The 23,785-nt window shown below is 37.7% G+C and overlaps 1 long non-coding RNA gene across 1 annotated transcript; it reads right to left on the bottom strand.

Moving 5' to 3' along the window:
• Positions 1-15,901: 15,901 nt before the first annotated feature.
• On the bottom strand, positions 15,902-22,591 carry LOC110641887 (uncharacterized). Its single transcript, XR_002492356.2, has 3 exons — positions 20,286-22,591; positions 17,637-19,433; positions 15,902-16,606 (listed from the first exon to the last, which is right to left on the bottom strand). It is a non-coding gene; the product is annotated as an uncharacterized LOC110641887 (long non-coding RNA).
• Between the last annotated feature and the right edge of the window lie 1,194 nt (positions 22,592-23,785).

Raw genomic sequence — 23,785 nt, 5'->3', positions numbered from 1 at the left:
AGCTACCAACATTTTATCAAACTACCTATACGTTACCCATAACCAGAACATCTACATTTGGAGGTAATGAAGCTAAGAACATGTAAATAACATCAACTGATGAACTAAAGGTGAACTCAAGAGAATAACCACCTATGTGAGGCTCTTTAACATAACATAATCTTGACAAAAATTATGAGCATAAAAATGAACACTTGATAAGACAAAGGTCTAGATGCTCACCTGTAGGGGGTTGAATTTATTGGACTAACTATGGAGTCACAAATATTGTAGAGCTACGTGATAATAATCTGGGGACTAATGCTTGCCTTGAAATAAAGACTACCAAGTGAGAATGTAGCCGAACCGAAGTAATAGTGATCGGATTGGAATGAGATTAAGTTTGGAAAATAAAAGGTGGATATAAAGATGATGAAGACAAGACTAAAACTGATAGGTGGTATTACAGAGTAATGAACAAACTGAAAATGAAGAGTCCCAATGTCCAACGCTCCTTCAATGGAAATACTTTAGAAAACTGCTTTCTAAAGTTTCTCTATTTTGAAAGCTTAAAAATAGCAGAGTAACAAAACTGAATCAAGTTTCAGAGCCTTTCCACTATAATCACCACCCCTTTCTTTTTTTGTTCTCCTTTCAACAGTATTGCATGCAGGTATTTATAGAGAACGGGTGCTCCCAACGCAGGGTCAGGATCTCTTCTGGGGAGATGGAAGGTTTGGATTTAAAAGGACACGATCTGATACTTGAGAATTGAAAAGATTCAAAATGGACGGCTGAGATCCCATTCAGAATATTTGTCCTCTCTCTTTTCCAATCCAATGGCTCAAAATTTTCTTGTCATGGGAGATCTGAGGGCCGGGAATAAAAGGCGCCGGTCCTATCGTCTTCTCTTTGATCCAAGGGCTCCGGGCTTGTCCTTACAAGTAAGATCAACAGTGGAGATCGAGATGTACAGGACTGCCACGACATGTCCTGGCGCCTGTCAGCATTGTGGGCGATTATGCAAATGAGGCGTGCGGTGGAGATTTGATCTCGCCTACGACGCTTTAATTACCTCAGCTCTGATTATGAAAAGGATTATCGGAAATTGTTTTATCATTTCCTTGCTTTCCGATCTCCCATGCCTTTCGATCTTTTTATTATGACCTTTTTCCGATCTCTAATACCGGGCTACTCTCTCGATCTCTCCCATTCTAGAACCTTCCTCTCTATCCGAGCTTCTTCAGTCAAAGCATTTAATCCTATAATTTTCGATGCATTTGCTTCGATTTTTGCTAGTAATAAATGCTCAGAGACCCCCCCCCCATATATATATGCCTCAATGGGGCATCCTTCTGCATTTTATTTCTCCTCTTTCCACTTCTCATTTCTCCTGCTCTGGCTTTTCCGTTAACAATCTCGACTATAGCGACTGTTCTTAATCTTTTTCCGATTGTTTACTTTGTTCCTTGATTGAAAATTTACGATCCTGGTGATCGGAGAATCATGATAACCACCTTTGATGATAGTGAGAGAACCAGACTAATTTACCGATCCAGATCGAGAACATCGATCGTGTCGATCTCGAGTCGTTCATCAGATATAATTAACGAACCGATTTCGGGTGAGAAGACTGCTAATTTCCCCCTCAAGATGGGTGACTTCCCTTTGAAGTTCATTTGGCTCCTCACCACATTGGGCATCCCGACTGCAGCTTGGCTCTGGTCGATGATTTTGATGACGACTCCTTATCCTCCTGAGAGTCATAGTCACTCCCTCTGAGCTGTACATCTATCCGCCACCTATGTCTAGCTTTCTAATCAGACACATCTTTTGATTTAGCCACGAGACTAGGCTTTGACATAGGTCCCTGCTAGGTAGGATGTACTGCCGATCTCTAGAGATCGCCCAAATGATGTAATCTGACCTTTAAAGGTCCTTAACGATGTAATCCGATCTCTTGAGATCGCTCAAATGATGTAATCTGACCTTTAAATGTCCTTAACGATGTAATCCGATCTCTTGAGATCTCCCAAATGATGTAATCTGACCTTTTGGAAATGAAATAAAATTTTATTTTACCAATTATCATTTAGTTACTGTATTGGTTATTTTCGATCTCTAATGTACGATCTGGTTCCTAAGTGAATAGCCCTTAGCCAATCTGTAATTCTGAACATCTACCTCAATCCGTCGATCTTTAACTACCCGATCTGCCCTTATTTATTTATTAGAGTTTCTGAAATGTTCTTGCGACGTGTCAGAAAAGCTAGCGAATTCCGCAAATCGTTGCACCGCTTGGGACACTGTGAGCTTTGAATGCTCAGATGGGTATAAATAGGGGAAGGGTCAGTCAGTTGCTCCTTTATGTTATTTTCAGCACTTCGCGAGCGGTTATGAAATTCTCTCATTTCTTCAAGTTCTTCTGGCACTTATCACACTCCAGTAAGGATTTTAATCCTTTTCTTACTTAAACCTTTTTATTTCTTTGAAAATGAGCGGCGCCGAGGGTCAGAGAGCGGCGAGCCCCCCTTTCGTCCATGTCTCGTGGTCATCGGATGAAGTTGAAGTGGTCGAACCAGGTGGGCGATCTGAACCTCCTACGACCTCCGCTTCAACCCGTGGTCAAGCGGCACCATCAAGACGAACACACTCCTCAGGGAGAGAAAACCTTCTCGTGGATGAGTTACCGTCAATCCTCCAAGAAACTGATCTGCAGTTGATTAGCCAAGAATACAACCTTCAGATTGACTCATAGGAGCTTATCAGATGCCATGGCAATCTCCAAGCCGATCACTTTTTTGAAGAAAATGATGCGATCATGATATATGAAGAGCAATTGAAAGCCGGGCTGCGGTTTCCTCTTAATAACTTCTTTAAGGACGTTCTGAAATTCCACCAAGTATGTATAGCCCAAATACATCCGAACTCATGACGAATTCTAGTGGCTTTCAGAGGCTTATGCCGAGCCAAGAAGCTCGAGCCCACAGCGAAGGTTTTTGTCAAGCTGCATAGACTTACTCGTCGAAAGGATGACGAGTATTGGTTTTTCCAAGCCAAAACGCACTGTGGGCTTTTTACTGATCTCCCCTCTTCACTGAAAAATTGGAAGAATCGCTTCTTTATTCTGATGAGCAAGATTCCGAACGGTTTTGAGGGTTTTCCACGTAGCTGGCTGAAACTGGGCCCATCAATTCCAAAGCATGTCGCCTTGAGTAGGGAAGAGGGCACAATGGTGATTGAGCTAAAGGATCAGGCGGCCACCCAGAAGTTCTCCTGTTTAGATGCGGTGATGGCCGAACTACACCATTGGATGATGCGGCTGATTACCAGCGAAGAACGCGGGCTTCAGCTCTCTAACCTTGGCCCTGGTATTTTCTATATCTCTGATCTCTGGGCCTTAGCGAACTCACTGACTTTTCTTTGTGCAGGTATGGCCGGCAGCGAGGCTTCTAAAGAGAGCCGAAAGCACAAGAGGGAGGTCTCCAAGAAAGTGCGAGAAATGAAGCGTGCTGAGGCCTCGCATACACTGAGGCATGATCCAGGAGAGATGTAGGGAGGCTCGTCCCGACCCTCAGGATCGTCAATCCCTGAAATAGAAGTGGTTCGGTCTCCTTCTCGATAAGAAGAGCCACCACCACCTCCACCAGTTGCTTCGAGTACGGAAGGGGGTCCTTCCCAACCTACTTCGAGGACCCTTTCCCGCAGTGCTCAGGTCCTGATTCACTCCCTGGAGAAGAACCGATCTGTTTGGGAGAATTCAGCTTTAGCAAAGGTTCTGGGAGCTTCCATATGTCTCCAAGAGGATTGAAACAGGCTGACCCAGGGCAGCATCGACGATCTCTTGGCCCAAACGATGAGTTTGAGTGTGGAGAGCTTGGTGAACCAGCATATCATTCGGGAAAAGGCTCATCATTTGAGGCAGGAGATCCTGAAGACGATTCAAGAAGCAGCTTCCGCCCGAGCCCAACTTTCATCCGCCCGGGACTACATAGCTGAGATTGAGGGGTGGATGAAATCTTATGAGGATAAGTTGGTTGAGCAGGCTCATGAACTTAAAGAAGCTCGGGGTCTCCGAGCTGTTGATGTCGCTCGCCTCACTGAAGAACTTAGAGCGAAAGAAGAAGAGGTAGTGACAAGAGAGGCCAGCGCTTATGTGAAAGCCCATGGCGACCTTTTGGCCGAGCTCAGGAGGCATTATCCTGAGGAGGACTTTTCTTGGATGGTAGACCTGGCTTCCCAAGACGAAGAGGAGAGCGAGGAGGAAGCTGAGGGAGATAGAGAGGATGAGCGAAATGTAGAACAGGCTGGGGGTGATCCTCCAGCCGAATGACTTGTATTTTTTACTTTGAAATGAAATGAAATTCTCTCTTTTGTTCAATGACTTAATAAGATCGGAAAGTATCTAAGTGGTACAAGTGCCTGATTCTTTGAACATGTTAGAACATTAAACTTGAAAGCTCTTATTAATCTATGTATGAGAGGTCGGAAAAACATTGTAAGCATGAGATCGGCCTAAGCCGAGACCGAACACCGAACGGAACTTAAAATTATTAAAATTGGAGACCTGATTTGAACACTTAAGATCAGAAGCATCATTAAGCCGGATTGAACCCTTAACTTTAAACGATTATCCACAATATTTATAAAAGGGAGATCGAAAATAAGACTGGATGGCAGAAAGACCTAATGTTGGTTTGATTTCGTTTGACGAGAGATTGAAAATGTGATTGACTGGCAAGGAGACTTGATAATTGATTTGAGAGATCGGTAATGAATTGAACGATATGGAGACTTGGCATTGGTTTGATCTCTTTAAAGAGAGATCGGTAATGAAGTGAATGACATGGAGACTTAGTGTTTGGGATCGATTTCAAAGTTTACTGATTTCGAGGATCGGCCAAAATATGGTGTCAACAACTAGTAACAATCCTCTCTTAGAATCAAGTATGTTAAACCTCTTTAACACCTTTTCCAAGTATAGACTTTGGGATAAATCAATTATTCTTTTCGCTCTATCTCTATAGATGCGAATCCCAAGAATATAGGTTGCCTCCCCTAAGTCTTTCATGGAGAATGTATTTGACAACCATACCTTTACAGTTGTCAACATACCTGTGTCATTACCCATCAATAGTATGTCATTCACATATAAGACAAGGAAAGTGATAGCACTATCACTAACCTTCTTATATACACATGGCTCATCCTCATTTTTGATAAAACCAAAGGATTTAATGGCTTTATCAAAATGGATGTTCCAACTCCTCGAAGCTTGTTTCAACCCATCTTGAAGAGTCTATTCTGATATAGCTTCTTCATAAGTAAGTGGATCATCTCCATGATTTACTTCTTTATGAGTAGACAACTCTTATTCTTCTTCATGAAGAAAACCATATCTCACTAGTGGGTGAGATACCCTGGTTGTTCTATGAGGAACAGCTGTAGATGTTTCATCAATGGGTGTAGGTTGACTAGATAGATCTATATCCATTTGATCTGTTGATTGGTCAGAATTCTCCAATTCTAACTCTATTTGCCTTCCTTTGCCTTCTTCTTGAATAAACTATTATTCAAGAAATGTGGCATCTCTACTTATCACAACCTTTTGTGAAGTAGGCAAATAAAATAATATCTAAAACTATCTTTTAGATATCTAACAAATCGACCCTTTTCTGATCTGGTTTCCAATTTATTAGTGTTAAGCTTTTGATATAAGATGGACAACCTCAAATCTTAACATGTTTAAGACTTGGTTTTCTTCCATGTCGTATCTCATAAGGTGTGAAAGAAACTGATTTTGATGGAATCCTATTCAGAATATACAAAGCTGATTCTAATGCAAATCTCCAAAAGGAGATTGGCATATCAGTATAGCTCATCATACTACGTACCATATCCTATAGGGTACGATTTCTCCTTTTAGATACACCATTCAGCTATGGCGTTCTTGGAGGAGTCAGCTGGGAAACAAAGCCATGCTCTCTCAAGTATTCATCAAATTCAGTACTCAAATATTCACTTCCACGATCTGATCAAAGAGCTTTAATACTCTTTCCTGTTTGGTTTTCTACTTCAGATTTAAATTCTTTGAACTTTTCAAAGGATTCATATTTGTATTTTATCAAATACAAATACCCAAACCTTGATCTATCATCAATAAAGGTAATAAAGTAATGAAAACTGCCTCTAGCCATTTCCTTAAATGGACCACATACATCATTATGTATTAACTCCAAAATATTTTCAGCCCTTAGTCCTTGTCCAACAAAGGGTGATCTAGTTATTTTGCCCTGAAGGCAAGATTCACAAGTTGGAGTAGGCTCAGAGCCCAATGAGGATAGAATTCTCATTTTCTCCAATTTTGCAATCCTATCTTCTACAACATGACATAACCTTAAGTGCCAAATATATTTTGAACTTGAGTTGGTTTTCACCATGGCATTGCATTCATTTAGATCACTTGCATTCATTTTGTGTTTGTCATTATTATCAAATAATAAAGACCATCATTCATATAACCCGAACCAACATATTTATTTCCAAAATAAATATTGCAAACATCATCTGTGAACTGAAATTCATAGCCATTTCTAGTCAAACTAGTTATAGAAATGATGTTTTTAAAAGCATCAGGTACATATAAAATATTATCCAAACACAAAACATGTTCAAACATGTAAAAAGATTTAGATCCTATTGCTAAAGCTTCAACAATTAAGCCATTTCCAATCCGGACTCTAACATCTTGAGAACGCAAGCTGCTACTATTTGCTAGTTCCTGCATATCATTAAAAATGTGAGAACTGACACTAGTATTTAAAACCCAAGCTGTAGATGAACTATGAGTATCATCAGAATCTAAATAATAAGATATGGACATACCTTCCAAAAGTCTATCCTTCTTGTCCTTCAGAGAAGCAAGATACTCTGGGCAATTCCTTTTTCAGTGCCCATCCTTCTAGCAGTGGAAACACTTTCTTTTGCCTCCATTAGCTTTAGTCTTCCCTTTCTGTTTAGCTATTTTCTTGGAAGGACCAGGAATCTGAGGTTTCTTTTTCTTATTGCCTTTCTTCTTGTTGAAATTTCCAGCAGAAGAAGATGCAATCAAAGCAAGCTCTTTTCCTTTATTGCCCGGCATTTTCTTTTGAGCAAAAACTAGCATGTTGAGTAAACCAGCTAAGGTGCATTCCTGTTTAGTCATATGGAAATTTGTCACAAAATTCCCAAAAGACTCAGGAAGGGACTGAAGGATCAAATCCGTCTATAGTTGGAAATCTATGTTGAAGTCAAGATGTTCCAACTGCTCAATCAGCCGAATCATCTTGTAGACATGATCCCGAACATTCTGTCCCTCAGACATCCTCATACGGAACAGCTGCCTAGATATCTCATACCTAGCATTCCTACTATACTCACCATATAACTCTTGTAGGTGAAGGAGGATCTCACTTGCACTCTGCATGTTTTCATGCTACTTCTGTAACTCATTACTCATGGAAGCAAGCATGTAACACTTAGCTCTTATATCATGCTCCTTCCACTTGTCCAAAGTTTCATGTTCCTCTTGAGTGGCCTTTGGAGGCAAGGGACCAGGAACATTTGAATCTAGAACATATCCTATATGTTCAAGGTTCAGGACAAGTTTCAAATTTCTTAGCCAATCAGACAGATTAGGTCCTGTCAACCTATTGCGATCAAGTATCTTGCAAGGATATTGGATGGTGGTGGTTGTTCTATGCTCATTATTATCAAAAAATTAATTGCAAAAAATAACTAGATTAATTAGTAAATGTATCAAGTAATTAACCAAAATGATTATGGTCTTTTAATCAAATTAATCCTCCCACTAACTTAGCGAATCCTACACTTCCAAACTAGAAAACGGAAATCCTAGTTGGATGGATTTCTAGTGGGTGATTGAATTCTTATAATTCTATTGAGCATCCTCAAGTACATCCGTTATTAGAATTACAATAAACTATAAATGAGCAACTCCTTGCCCATCACATCTCATGTGAGGTTCAATCCTTTACCTAGCCCCTAATGCTCAAAATCTCAGGTACATCCATTATTGACTTATCTTGCATTAGTTAAATTGATCCCATTGAGCCAGTAATTATGCAAATAATTTTAATGTCCTCAGGTACATCCAATATTGGCCACCAAACCATTTACATATTTACAACATCTCATGCTTAACAATTATTCTTAAGAAAATCTTTTAAATTAATTGCATCTTATGCAACTATTTAAAATTTCTTAAAATAATTGCCCCAATGGAGGGCCCATGTTATAATTACTTTAATTATAGCATTTCCAACTTAATCATTTGTTTCGAAGATTTTATAGTCATCCTAATTACTATTAAGGTCTCACTTTACACATTATCCATTTAACATTCATATATTATATAATTGCATACATTCCCATACATCTCATGCATTCATGGATAAGCAGTAAATATGGTATGATCATGAACTTTCTAAGGGATTGAATTCTGAGCCACCAAGAATTGAATCAGGGCATTCCTAGGTGCATTTCATTCATTCATTTTACTAGGGTTGCTAAAGAAGTACATAATCAATACTTGATTTTGAATTCCTCCCACTGGTCCCACCAATACTCTTGACCTCCTTGAACTTCTTGCACTCCAATATTACATAGTAATCCTTGGCATACCAAGGCGAATTTACAAGAACTTAAATAAATGAAATTACAACAAAAAATTATTACAAACTTAATAATACATGCCCAAAATAAATTAAAATAAATTAATTAATTTACAATCCCAAAGAAACATAAAAGAAATAAATCCAATCACATTGGTCTTTTATTGTCCATGATCATCCATCATGCATATCACTATTTAACAATTAAATAAAACATACATACTTAAATTAAATTGAATATCTCATATTCAACTTAAAAATCCAGATTTGAATATGATTCAAATAAATTTAAAAATTCATATTTGAATCTAATTCAAACAAATTTAAAAATTCAGATTTGAATCACATTTAAACAACCTTAAAAATTCAGATTTGAATCACATTCAAACAATTTTTAAAAAATTCAGATCTGAATATTATTCAAACAACTTTAAAAAATCAGATTTAAATATGATTCAAATAACTTTAAAAATTCATATTTCAATCACATTCAAACAACTTTTAAAATTCAGATTTGAATCACATTCAAATAATTTTTAAAATTCTAATTTGAATCAAAATTTAATTGTGATATTAAAATTCTAATTAAACAATTTAATTAGACATAGGATGAGCTTTTAGATCATACAACAATTGCAAATTAAAAAGCCAAACCTTTGCACCACCCATGAAGCCAATCCATGCGCACCATTGATGGTATTCTTCAAGCATACCACCACACATCCATTGCAACCAGCAATGGATTAATTATCTCATAATCAAATCACACAATTAAATCATATAATCAACAGTCTAAATGGCAAATATAGTGGCTCTGATACCAATTGAAGGAACGAAAGCTTGAAAAACAGAAGTTTATACTATTGAATTCAAAAATTTTCACCTAAGATCACATGCATCATGCAAGATTTATTTTTATCTATTTGATTTCAATGATAAACAACATATTAAAACTCTTTTAATATGTTTTTGGATCTGTATTTGCCATTTAAGATTTCATAATATCAAGTGTAATGGTGTAGGCAAAAACATCATCAATTATTATTGCCGTTCGATTTAAACTTCTCCTTGCATTGACAAAACTTATTGATTTCTCCTCATTTTCTTGAGGTTCGAGTATATGAATTTCTTCAAGAATTATTTCTCTAGGAGTTTGATCCTTTTCATTTGATTCTTTAATAGTGCTATTTGTTATTTTCTTCCTTCTAGGATTTTTATCTTTAGACACGCTTCAGATGTAATTTAGACTCATTAGCAATAACACTAATAGATGGTCCTGCGGGGACATTAATCCAAACTGGAATATTTGCAGTTGGTATATGTGATTTGGTTATTCTTTTTGATAAGTAAATGCATCAGGCATTTAATTTGCTATTTTTTACAAATGAATAATCTTTCGAACTTTTAATGAATAATCTTTTGAACTTTTTGTTTATAAATGGCTACATAGGGGTCAAGGTGATGTAATGATGGAGCCTTCCATTCAATTTCTCTTTTGATTTCCTTCCTCTGTCCTCCTTATTCCAGAAAAATTGTTTTATCAAATTGACAATCAGCAAAACGAGGTGTAAATAAATCTCCTGTTAATGGTTCAAGGCAGTGAATCATGGAGGGTGATTCATACCCAGCACATATGCCTAACCTTCTCTAGGGACCCATCTTGGTGCATTGTGGTGGTGTTACTGGCACATATACAGCACATTCAAAAATTCTTAGATGAGAAATATTTGGTTCATGACCAAAAACCAATTGTAATGGGAAGAATTATGATAATTTGTTGGCCTGAGATGGGCTAGTGTTGCTGCATGAAGAATAGCATGACCCCAAATAGAAATGGGTAATTTTGTTCTCATAAGTAGTGGTCTTCGTATCAACTGGAGACATTTAATAAATAACTCTGTAGGCCATTTTGTGTATGAACATAGGATATAGGATGTTCAACAGTTATTTCAATTGATAAACAATATGCATTAAAGGCATGAGATGAGAACTCTGCAACATTATCAAAGCAAATATATTTAATTGTATAATCTAGAAATTGTGTCGTTAATCGAATTATCTATGTAAGCAATTTTTGTAATGCCCTAGCTCCAACCACTAGAGGAATTGTCCGCTTTGGCCCACCCTATCCTGAGCCTCATGGTTTGTCCCATAGGTGGAATGGAGAACTTCACAGGAGGTCATCCATCCTAGAATTTCTCTCAAGTGAGCACGCTTAACTCCAGAGTTCTTCCAACTCTATAGGCCATTCGACCAAAAAGTGCCTCTAGTGATTAGTTTCCTGCATTTAAATGTATGATTCGGTTCATTCCTGCCCCCCATTTGGTCAAGGTCTCAAGCGTGGCTGCCCCCCCCCCCCCCCCCCCAGCCGTAGATTATTTTCTCTTGCCGCACTAGATGTTACAGGCCTACCAGCTTCCGTCTGGTTCGTCCTCGAACCACACATCTACTGGAACGGATCTGGCTCTGATATTAACTTTTTCACGACCTAACTTATGGGTCGGACCGACACTAGGACCTAGGCTAACCTAAAGCCCTCGAGACCTATAGTAAGCCTAACTATTTCTTAACCCAATCCTAAGGTCCATATTGAGCCCAATTTCAAGAAATCAACCGGACAGAGTCTGGCCATAATATGGACCATCCAACGGCGAGTTTTAACTCATCCGACCTGTAAGCACAATTTATATATCTATCAATTTGAGGAGCTCAACTCACCCTCCACATACTCATCATGTCATAAAATCAAATGGGAGCTTGGCTTCCTTGTCCAATCCAATCATACATGCATTTAATAGATTTACAGATCCAACATAGTATTATATTGTAGACCCAAATCAAATAAAATACTTCTAACACATGCGGAGTTCTAGAATTTAATAAAGTTATACAAAACATAACAGATATTACTAAATGACCTGCGAAGAAGAGAGGCAGGTTAAAACTCAACAAGAAATCTCCTGTATCTTGGAAAAATAAGATAAACAGGAGTGAGCGCTTGACTCAGAGAGTAGAATACTAATTTTAAGTATAATTTCTATAGCTATCTAAGGCTAGTACATCCTAAGGAATGGAATGCAACACCTTCAAAGATTTCATACAAGTCACGTCACAGACAATAAGAAGGTAATTTAGAGCACTCACACACCCATATAATGTTCAAACAATATATATATATATATATATATATATATGGGAGCTGATCCCCTAAACAACTCTCTTAAATCCAACGTCTGCCAACGAGTACATCTCAAGCCAGACTTTCTCTTAATAGTCCAAATGCGAGAGCCAATGAGATCAACTCGAGCCCTGCTTACCCTGTCTTAACCACAATAGGATCAGCTCCTAGCGAGTCAAGCTCCAATCGCGTCTACCCGTCCTGCCCATATCCAATATCACCACACACACACACTACACACGCACACAGCTCTAAATTACCATAAAACAACATACGTATTCATTTCATTAATTAAAAATGCAATATAAAGCGTGCCTAGTATTTAACTATATAAATATATATTTATAAGTAATGTATGAGCATGCCTTGAATATATATAATATTGAATTTATAATTAAAATTAATATTTTACTCACAAATGTAAACCAAGGTCACTGTGGTGGTTGGGCGGAGGAGGAAGGCTGTTTCGGCTCACCTGACAATTACCTTATAATTATTTAATATAATTGACTCAATACAAGCTTAAAAAGAATCAAAGACACCCTAGTTGTGTCGAAAATTCGGCAGAGTTTCCCCTATACCTAGAACCTACCCAACTTACAAAAAGGCTCAAAAATACACTTCTATATCTACAAAGTCACACAACTATATCTTAATTACATCACATGGCCCCTCCTAGGCCCATCCAAATAGTCAACAACTATAATTTTAAAAAATTACAATTTAGTCCCTACAACTAACCTTTTTTGCAAAAAGTACCCAAATGAGCTCTAAAAATTCTAAAATTTTGTCTCGTGGTTCTTAGCAATATTACTAAGCTAATACATATTTTATGGATTTTTGATCTAAACCCGAAACTAAATAATTAAGGAAACTTAGGGTTTGGGCTTACCGACTCCAATTCTGATACTGGAAACGTATCCGGGACATATGAAAATGGTGGGCTAGCCTATAATCTTGACTCAGTTCTAAAGTACCTTCGGTCGCCTGTCTTTCCGGCCCATAACACGGGGGTTAGTGCATAATTTTTGTGAAATTTATTAAGCTCATTTAATGCTCGAAAAAATACTGCAAAGTTCCGTGGGACTCACCGGAAAACGGTATTGAAAAATTTTAAAATGGGTATTGCCACGAAGCTCTGGTCGAGAGGAGTACTCCGGTACTCTTGGATTTTTCGTGAGGTTCATGGTTTGCTAGAAATTTAGCCCAAAAGTCAAAATGGGCTAAAACTTTCCTGGCAAAAATTAGGCAAGCCGCTCAATGGATTTGGGTGTTTTTGGTGTCTATGAAAAGCTCTCGAGGTGTAGATGATGTTTGGGATAAGACCCGGTCCAATTGGTGGCTAGATCGACTAGAATGGTCCAATTGGAGCCGAAATGGGGCGCGCGTGCAGGGGAAGCTTTGGCAGGATTTTTCGGCTAGCTAGGGTGTCGGTCAGCGGCGGGGAGACGTCTTGGAGGTGCGCCGGCGACCGGGGAACGCTGGGGTGATGGCTGGCCTGCTTAAGGAGGAGGGAGGAGAGAGAAAAAGGAGAGGGAAGGGAGGGCAGCAGGCGTGACGCAGGAGAAGGGAGGGGAAAAAGGACAAAGGCCGGTCCGATTCGATCGGTCCAATACAAAATACCCAAAAATTGAATTTTTACTCTGCCTTGTGAGCAAAATGAGACCTAAAAATTTCAAAAAAATTTCAGAAAACTCAGAAAATTTTGTAGAATCCAAATATATATATATTTTTTGCCACGTGGACTTTAAATTAATTTTTAAAAGTCATCAAAGTTTAATATTTTCGATAAATCAAACCCGATTCTAAAAATTCAGATTAAAAAAATCTCAAAATATTTAATACAATAAAATACTAATATTTACATATAAAATAATTATTTAAAAATTAGGGGTATTACATCGCCCCAGCTCCAATCACTACAGGAATTGTCTGCTTTGGCCCACTCCATCCTAAGCCTCACGGTTTTGTCCCATAGGTTGAATAGAGAGCTTCCCAGGAGGTCACTCATCATAGGATTTCTCTCAAGCGAGCACGCTTAACACCAGAGTTTTTCCAACTCTCCAGGCCATTCGACCAAAAAGAGCCTCTAGTGATTAGTTTTCCCCATTTTAATGTATGATTCAGTTCATTCCTGCCCCCCATTTAGTCAAGATCTCAAGCGAGGCCCTGCCTCCAATCGTAGATTATTTCTCCTTACCGCATGGGATGTTACAGGCCCACCAGCTTCTGCCTGGTTCGTCCCCGAACCACACATATACTGGACGGGATTTGACTTTGATACTAACTTTCACTGTCTTTGGTGGCAAAAGAGAGTACCTATCAAAGTATTTGTAGGCGTTACGTATTGCACTCCCTGCAAAGCCCTGGGCAGAGAACCATGCTTCGCCACAGTTCACGCGTGAGAGTTTCCAGGAATCGTAGGCGTTACGTATCGCCATCCCTACTTTGCTCTGATACAAACTGTAACTCCCCGACTCCAATCACTAGAGGAATTGTTTGCTTTGGCCCACCCCATCCTGAGCCTCACAGTTTTGTCCCATAGGTGGAATGGAGAACTTTCTAGGAGGTCACCCATCCTAGGATTTCTCTCAAGAGAGCACACTGAACCCCGGAGTTCTTCCAACTCTCTAGGCCATTCCACTAAAAGGCGCCTCTAGTGATTAGTTTCCTCCATTTTAATGTATGATTCGATTCATTTCTGCCCCCCATTTGGTTAAGGTCTCAAACGAGGCCCCGCCTCTAGCCGTAGATTATTTCTCCTTACCGCATGGGATGTTACAATTTCGTAAACACTAGGTTGCAAGTTGATAATATACACACATGTGACCACCTTGAAGATGCATCTATTAGGACCATAAAATATCTGAAAAGATGCATCTATTAGGACCATAAAATATCTGAAAAGATGCATCTATTAGGACCATAAAATATCTAAACTATCCACTAGGTGGGTGTATAGAACCACATATATCCCCATGGATACTTTCTAAAAATGTAGGAATTCAATTCTAACCTTTATTGATGATGGTCTAATAATCAATATGCCTTAATAACAAGTGGCACAAGAAAAGTCGTTAGCTGAAAGAATCTTCTGGTTCTCTAAAAGATTTCCATATAAATTTTCAATTATCCTTCTCATCATTATAGATCCAGGATGGTCCAATCAATTATGTCGAAGTATAAAAATGTTTGGATTAGTAAACTTCTAGTTTACAATAGAATGTGCTTCAATTGTAGTAATTTTTGTGTAGTACAAGCCAGAAGACAACATGGATAGTTTTCTAATACACATTTCTTACCTAAGATATTATCTGTAATACAAAGATATTCAACATTCCTTTCATTTAATGTCTCAATATGGTATCCATTTCAACTGATATTTTTGAAACTTAAGAAATTTCTTTGAGACTTGGATGAAAACAATGCATTGCTTATAATGAATTTTGTTCCCTCAAGTAGCAATATGATGGCTCTTTTGAGCCTTTAATTAAATTTGCACTACTAAATATTGTGGTAACATTTGCTTTTTCCATAAGCAAATGAGAAAAATATTTTTTTATTTTTAAATATGGTATGTGTAGTTGTGCGGTTAATTAGACACATATCTTCACTATTAAGCTTGAACGCAAACAAAAACTTTAGACTATCCATATTCATATTATCTTCAAAAGAAAAGAAATACAATGTGACAAATAGATAAAATAAGACTTTCTAAATAACATGATAATCATATTAATATGATATGATAAAAAGTATCATAAACAAAATATGAAAACTTACATATCATGACAATATTAACTAAGATGATCCAACAAAAATAAAAGCATTTAAATGACTTAACAGACAATCCCATCACCAATCAAATGATCAAATTTTCCTTTAGGATGCTCAAAGAAATATGCTACATCCAAGTGAACAATATCAACATCACTTTTTGAAATAAAATTTGCATTTGTATTTTGATCTTTTCTTTTTAGTGATGCTTGATAAAGATCAACGAGATATTTTGGCATACAATAGGTATGTGACCAGTATCCTTTTATACCATACCAATAGCATACTTCTTCTAAATTTTTATGTTGTCTTGTTTCTTGGCTCTCGTCATTTTTTTTCTACTTCTGGTGGTGAGATGTATTCTTATAATCTGATGAATTACAAATATGATTACCACGATAGAAATACATATTTCTTCCTTAACCACAGCTACGAACTTTTCCACGTCTAGAATAATAGGTAGAAGCGTCATTCACCTCAGAAAATAGGGTAGAACTAGTTGGTCGACTTTCATGATTTTTTATTAATAATTCATTATTTTGTTTAGCCACAAGAAGGCGTGAATTAATTCAAAATATGTCTAAAAACCCTTCTCTCGATATTGCTGCTTCAAGAGCATATTCGAGGCATGAAAGGAGGAGACTGCTTTTTCTAACATATCATTATCAATAATAGTTTCTTCACGTAATTTTAACTAAAAAGTTTCTCTGAACATAACATAATTATACTCACTGATTGACTTAAAATCTTGTAATTTTAAATGCATCCAATCATACCTTTTAAAAGAATAATCATTTTCTGATAATCATATCTTTCTTTTAGATTATTCCACAGGACAAAAGGATCCTTCATAGTTAGATATTAAGCTTTCAATCCTTCATCAAGGTGATGGTAAACCTGTCCTGTCCCATTCATAAGGGAAAGTCCCCACCCCAATCTGATCTCTTGTGAAACAGAGATGAGGAGAGTGATCCCACCTCCAACCCGCTTGTTGCTATTCCTACAAAATTTTTTAGATTTTAATGAATAATAACAATTGGCAAATGGGATTATTGAAAAGAAAATAATTTATCTACCTAGATCATACAACTGAAAATGATAAATCAAGTGATTAAAACTAGTGACTTTTTTTTTTTTTTTTAATTTTAACATAGCCCCTTTGCTTTCAATTCTCTAGTAATCTGAAAAAAAGAATTCTTCTGAATCTCCTGTCAAATTAGTTGATTTTGGATTTTATTTGTGCATCAACAAATGATCGGTATCTTAAAAGATAAAAGCTATGGATCTGCTTTGGAGCAAGCCACTTGTCAACTGCATCCTTTGGGAACTTGGAATCTGCAACCTCATTCCCTTATCCTTTAGTTGGCAGCTCCTCATGTGAACCAAAATTTATAGGTTTTTTAAACATAGATTCCCTAATAAGTACTTGTGCCATCTCAGATCCTACAACCTCCACACACATTCTTCTGCTGTCGTGGGTTATACGAGTATTAAACTTGCATTTTCTTGGGCTTATTTCTTTTCCTTTAACATTTTGTTTAATGGGACAATATGCTATGACAATGTTAATCTAATTGGTCTTTTTTAATACACCACACTATCTTAGTTAATGTTAGTTCCACAATACAATCGTAAATTCTTTTTTTTTTTTAATATTGTTATGATAAATAACCCTAATTGACACAATAAAATACTTTTTTTTTTCAAATTACCTTTTTTTTTTCCCATAAGAAGAAAAGATTTCATTCATGATAAAGATTTCCATACAACCTATCTTTAAGTAGAGCATAAACTAACTTATCAGAAGGATTAAGAATCCATCATGGATACAGTAAACCTTGCCCTACAGCTTTAGCAATCAAGTTGGCACATTCATTGACACATATGGGAACATGCCTTATAGACCAATTAGGATAGGATGTCCAGAAAACCTTAATATCATGGATAACAGCCTCAATTTCCCATGGAATTGTAGTAGAGGGTGAAATCAATATATTAACAAGAGATAAAGAATCAATTTCTAAAATCACCTGATTGTATCTTCTAGAGATAGCAAATTGGAGTGCTGCTCGCAAAGCAATTCCCTCAGCTATTAAAGAGGAACCACAGGTGAAAGAGGCTGCACAACCATCTACAAATTGCCCTGCACGATTACGAATAATGACACCATACCCTGCTATCGCAAAATCCTTCACAAAAGAAGCATCTACATTGCATTTCAGAACAGCAAAAGGAGGGGGCTGCCACTTAAAAGGTGCCCTTCTACCATCAGCAGGGATATGCTCAGAATGGTATTGCTGGGTAGCTAAAGAGAGCAGCTCATTAATGACGTTCTGGGCCTTTGTAATGAGGAACAAAGGATTAGGCTTAATAGATTTAAAAAGAGCCACATTCCTCGCTTTTCAAATATTCCAACATAACAATCCTGCCAAAATAATTTGCTAGCAATCCCTAGAGTGCAAAACATCAACCAAATGCTGCCACCAGTCTCTAAAAGAGCTAAAACCCTATAATTGTGGAATTAATCCAAGACTAGAACCAAACCAAATAGCCCTAGCATGGTCACAAAAAAAATATTAAGTGGTCCACTGTTTCCTCTTGCATGCCACAGAGTGAACATAAGGGAGAATTCGAGCATTTTCTTTGAAACAAGTTCACTTTAGTTGCCAAAGCATTAGAGCAGGCTCCATAGAAAAACTGGGACCTTTGGAGGCAAAGGAAGAGACCATAGGTTTTTCCAAAATTGTGGATTTACCAACCTAAAAGAGGATGGGGATGAATGCCGAGATGCTTCGTGATGCCATTTTTTCACTAGAAATAAATGGATCTCACAGTAGGGACCCCGTTAGATGTATAGTGCCAAACCCTTTTTGCTTCATGAGGATTAACTGCCAGTGGAATTTTAATAATTTCCTTCCAATCTTGCTCTGAGAATGAGGCTTGTAATAAATGCAGATTCCACTAATTTGAGTTCACATCTATAAGATCAACAATATAGATGATAGGACTATCATTTGGCCTGGAACTTGAAACTTTAAAAGTAGGTAATATGGGAATCCACAGTTCATTCTAGACATTCACAAAGAAAGGACCAAAAATCTACCATCTTAACCCTGCTTTAAGAGCCTCTCTCCCCTCCAAAAAGCTGTGCCACCCCCATGATCCAGATTTACAATTCCTTGCATTTAGAAAATTAGAATATGGATAATAGATGCCTTTCAAAACTTGGACCCATAAAGCTTGAGGGTTGTTGATCACTTTCCATGCTTGTTTAGCTAAAAGAGCAACATTAAACAAGTTTAAGTCTTTAAAACCCATTCCCCCTGCAAACTTACTTCAGGATAACTTATCCCAACTCATCCAGTGAATTTTTACCTTGTCTATAGATTGACGCCACCAAAATTTAGCTGCCAATTACTGAAGCTCTTTAATAAGGCCTGAAAGTAGCTTGAACACTGACATCACATAGGATGGAATAGCTTGAATAATAGCTTTGATTAATATTTCCCTTCCTGCCATAGATAAATATTTTGTTTGCCATCCTTGAAGCTTACTGGCCACTCTTTCCTTTAGAACAGATAAAGCTTTGTATTTTGACCGTCCCTCGGATATAGGCAAGCCAAGATATTTGGACATAGAACCAGAGTTAAAAATTTACAACATATTTGCAATACTGGACTGGATATGGCAAGGAGTGTTACTGCTGAAGGTAATATCAGATTTGTGCTTGTTAATTCTCTGACCTGAAGCTATACTAAAATCATCCAGAAGTTCTTTTAGTTGCCTTGCTTCTTCCAAAGAAGCCCTTCCAAACAAGAAGGTATCATCTGTAAAGAGTAGATGAGTTAGCTTTGGGCAATGGTGATTAATTTGGAAACCCACAATTTGGTATCTAGAAAGAGCCCAATCAAGCATTTTTGCTAAAGCATCAGAATCATCAAAAATAAATAGGGTGATTTGGGATCCCTTTACCAAATCCCTCTCGTAGGATGGCAAAAAATAGATTGCTCCCCATTCACCAAAATAGCATACTCAATAGTAGTTATACATTGAGTTATCCAAGAGATCCATTTGGTGTGAAATCCCATTTTATGCATAAAGGAAATCAAGAAATTCCAATTTACACTATCATAAGCTTTATGTATATCCACTTTTATAGCCATAGCTCCATGCTTACCTCTCCTGCGACATTTGAGGCTATGAAAAGCTTCGTGAGCAACCAGAATGTTTTCCTGGATACTTCGATTAGGCACAAAGGTAAACTATATAGGGGAAATGATATCCTGCAACTAAGGCTTCAAACGGTTGGCCAAAGTCTTTGATATAATCTTGTATGAAAAGTTGCAAAGACTAATAGGCCGAAAATTAGAAAAAAAAAAATGGAGGATCATTAGTCTTTGGGATCAAAGCTATATTAGTAGTGTTTAAATGTAATGGAAGAACATTTGAAAGAAAAAAAAAATCCTGCACCATTTTCACCACATCACTTTTCACAATACCCCAATATTTCTAATAAAAAAAACCCCTTGAAACCCATCTAGTCCTTGCGCTTTGTGAGCACCAAGGCTAAAGACAGCATCTTTGATTTCTTCTTTAGTCACAGGCTTGCACATTGCCTCATTCATCTCATCAGACACAAAATGAGGTACAAAATTTAGTAACTCGGGAGAGGTAGTTACCTGTCTGGCTTGGTATAACTATTTGAAAAAATTCAGAGCCTCTTGCTTGATAGCATAATCATGTTGGATCCAATTCCCATGTGCCCCCTTAATTTTGCTGATTTGATTCCTGCACCTCCTAATTATTGTAGAGGAGTGGAAGAAATGAGAGTTCTTATCCCCATACTGCATCCAATTTATCCTAGATTTCTGGTGCCAGTAGATTTCTTCTAATTGCCATTGAAATTTTAGCTCAGCTTCAATGGAACCAATCTCTTCAGGTGACGAAATACCCCTTGGGTCTAATTGAAGCATATCAAGCAGCTTTGATAAATCTTGGATACGCCGCCTAGTATTCCCAAATTCTTGAGCACTCCAGCTACTTAACATCCTCCTACAATGCATCAATGCAGTTTGACATGGCTCAGTTGAGTCCACATCTTGCCAAGCTTAAGCAACTACACGATCACAGTTATTAGAGGTGGTCCAATGAAGATCAAAATTGAAAGTTCTTTGAGGTTTCCTTACCCTGGACAATACGACCAACACAAGTGGACGATGGTTCGAGGCGAGCAATTTGTCATGAAACAGTTGACAGTAAGGAAAAAGCATTTTCCATTATAAAGAAACAACTGCTTTATCAATTCGCTCCATTACTCTAAAGGGGCCCTGATGCTTGCCAGACCAGGTGAACTGTGACCCTTTAAACTCAAGCTCTCCCAATTGTTCTTCCATAAAAAATTCACTATAAGCAGATGCAATCTAGGAATTTATTGTTCTTCTTCCCCATTTATCTCTATTGGAGTTGCAGATGTTAAAATCACCAATTAACCACCAAAGGTCTTCCGTATTTAAATGAAGATTTTTCAGCTTCCTAAGAAAGGAAATTTTATTACTTGCTTCTGATTCCCCATATAGGAATGTGGCATGCCATGAACAATGATAGTGAACCATTGCATCAATCCATCTACTAGACACATTCAAAATCTGAATAGAAATAGGATCTGTCCACCACATAGCCAGACCTCCAGATAACCCAATTTGGTCTACATAAAATGAGTGGTTAAAACCAAAATGAGCTTTTCATCTTTCCAAAAAGTCACTTTTCTTCTTTGTTTCTGACAAAAACACAATCTCGAGTTTATTAGCAGAGATTAATTCTCTGAGCGTTCTTATTGTCAGGGGGGAACCAGACCCATGACAATTCCAACTTAGGATTGTCATGGCTGCTGTGGTGGCTTTAGGCCAGCCACCAGAGCCTCAGAAGTTGCACATACCGGCCCATCCTCTAAGTTTTCCTGTCCCTACTCCTGTGTTTCCATTCACCTCTCCTCAACACCCAAATCTACCTTAGATGCGAAAGGACTATAACGAGCCAGTTGTTTTAATTTGAGATGAGATTTGAGTTTGGGTTTGGGTTTCAGAGGTCGTCTAAGGTGTGGGCTTAAGAGGATATTGTTATTTGGGTTTTCTGCTAAAACAGTTTGGTTAGGAACACAACCCGATAAACTATTTAAAGTTAAGATGGAATTACTGGATGGGAGATGAATTGGTTTGCCCACAAATTCAGCCCATGACAGTCCAGAAAAATTGAAAGCTGTGACCAAGGGTTAGGGCCATCATTGTCTGTGGGCTGTTGTAGAGATCTTTGGCCTTTTTGGATGCTGTGAAAGGATAAGGGTAAAGTTTCCTCTTAAGAGAACCTGTCTCTTGGCCGACGTGTCGGTCAGGGTGTGTGTCAGATGGGGGCTCATCAAGATTGGTAGGAGAATTAGTGGATGACAGAACAACCTCTCTAGTTTCAGTTCTTGTAATGGTTAGAGTACTGGTTTGTGGGTGTAAAAGTATTGGGTAGTAGATGGCTCATGATGGCAAGATTGGTATTGCGACTATATGTCAGGGTCACATAAAATGGCGGCACAATTGTAGAGCTCAACACCCTGACTCATACGTGCTGTTGATAGTACATCTGTGTCTGAGGCATAAACCCCCATTTGGGTTTGAGTTACTATTTGCGACAGCTGGGGAACACGCGCCACCATGCCAACTTCTCCACTAGGTTGATGGGTTTGATCATCTGGATGTGAAGCAAGAGCTTCCTTAGTGACTGACTTTCTCGATTGGATACCCGAATTTCCGCTTGCATCCAAGGTCCATATTCCTGTCGTTGACCTTGATTTTCTGGACTCGTCACCTTAGCAAGATTAGGACAATATTGAATCTGGTGCCCAAACAACCCACACATGTAACACACATCCGGAAGCCTTTCATATCTGAATCGTATCCTTTTCAGTTTGCCAGCTTTCTTATTGGTAAAACTCTCAATAAGAGGTTTGGTGACATCAATGTTCACTTTGATACGCAAGCAGGCCCAATCGAGACATCACAATCTTCAACAAAATCAGATTCTAATAATACCACAAAAATAGAAGCAATCTGCTTAGCATTTTGTCTTGTCATATAATTCAAAGACATATGATTCAAAGACAAGCCATGCACCTAAATCCAAATGGGACAACTAGTAAAATCTACTTCTTCAATTTTCAAATCTGGCAACCAATTTTTAAGAATAAGGAGATGATTGCTAATGGACCATGGCAAACCTTCTAAAACTCGCTTCTTATCTCTCTCATGGGCAAACTAGAACAGAAAAGTATTTTTTATGGAGGGGAGAGGCTTAATTTCAAAAGCAAAAGCTAACTGCTATAGCTGAAGCAAAATATTACGAACATGAGCAAGGGAATACTGTTTAGAGGAGATAATCCTACCTACCAATATGAGATTTGCTGCCGAGACTGTGGCTTCCTCGTCATCAATTAATTTAATTGGAACATAGATTATATTATTGATAAATCAGAAAAATTTATACATCAAATTCATAGTGATTAGACGACCTTAGTGCAATACCTTAAAAAATGGTGACCACGTGGCACGTCACAGGATGCCACCTTTTTCTAAAAAATTTTTTTGTTTAATTCATTGAATTGGTCGGTTTTGACCCAGTCCGATTCAGTCTAAAAAAACTCGAAGACAGGATCAACTTTATGTCTCATGAGTTCGGTCCGATTCACTTTCAAAAACTGTTGATTGTTCCGTTTCTGATCCGAGTTCGGTTCCAAACCAAACCAGGTCATGTCTACTTGTTAGTTACACCAAAATTAAACGTCTGAGATATGGTTTTATCTGGTACAAGCATTAAGATTCTAAGAACAAGATCTGTGATTGGTTACATGTCCATTATCACCTGGTGTAAAACCAGAAACAGTCAAACCGACAGATCCCTTAAATGTTGCAAAAATCCAATATAAGTTCGACATAAGGGAACCAATGAGCGATAGTCAACTTAAAATTAAAGAGACAAAATCCAAGAAATCAAGTAGATATCATCACCATCTTTACTTTGGCAGGAGTCTTTGCCTTGTTGTTTCATTAGTAGCAGACAAACAGATATACATGGCTGCCAAATTTGAAACGCATACCAAATTTTTGTATATTACAAATATACTCAGAAATTTAATATT

This window comes from Hevea brasiliensis, chromosome 17 (genome assembly GCF_030052815.1).
Source record: "Hevea brasiliensis isolate MT/VB/25A 57/8 chromosome 17, ASM3005281v1, whole genome shotgun sequence".
In the NCBI taxonomy this organism is placed as follows: Eukaryota; Viridiplantae; Streptophyta; class Magnoliopsida; order Malpighiales; family Euphorbiaceae; genus Hevea; species Hevea brasiliensis.
This window is presented reverse-complemented; position numbering and strand designations above follow the sequence as displayed.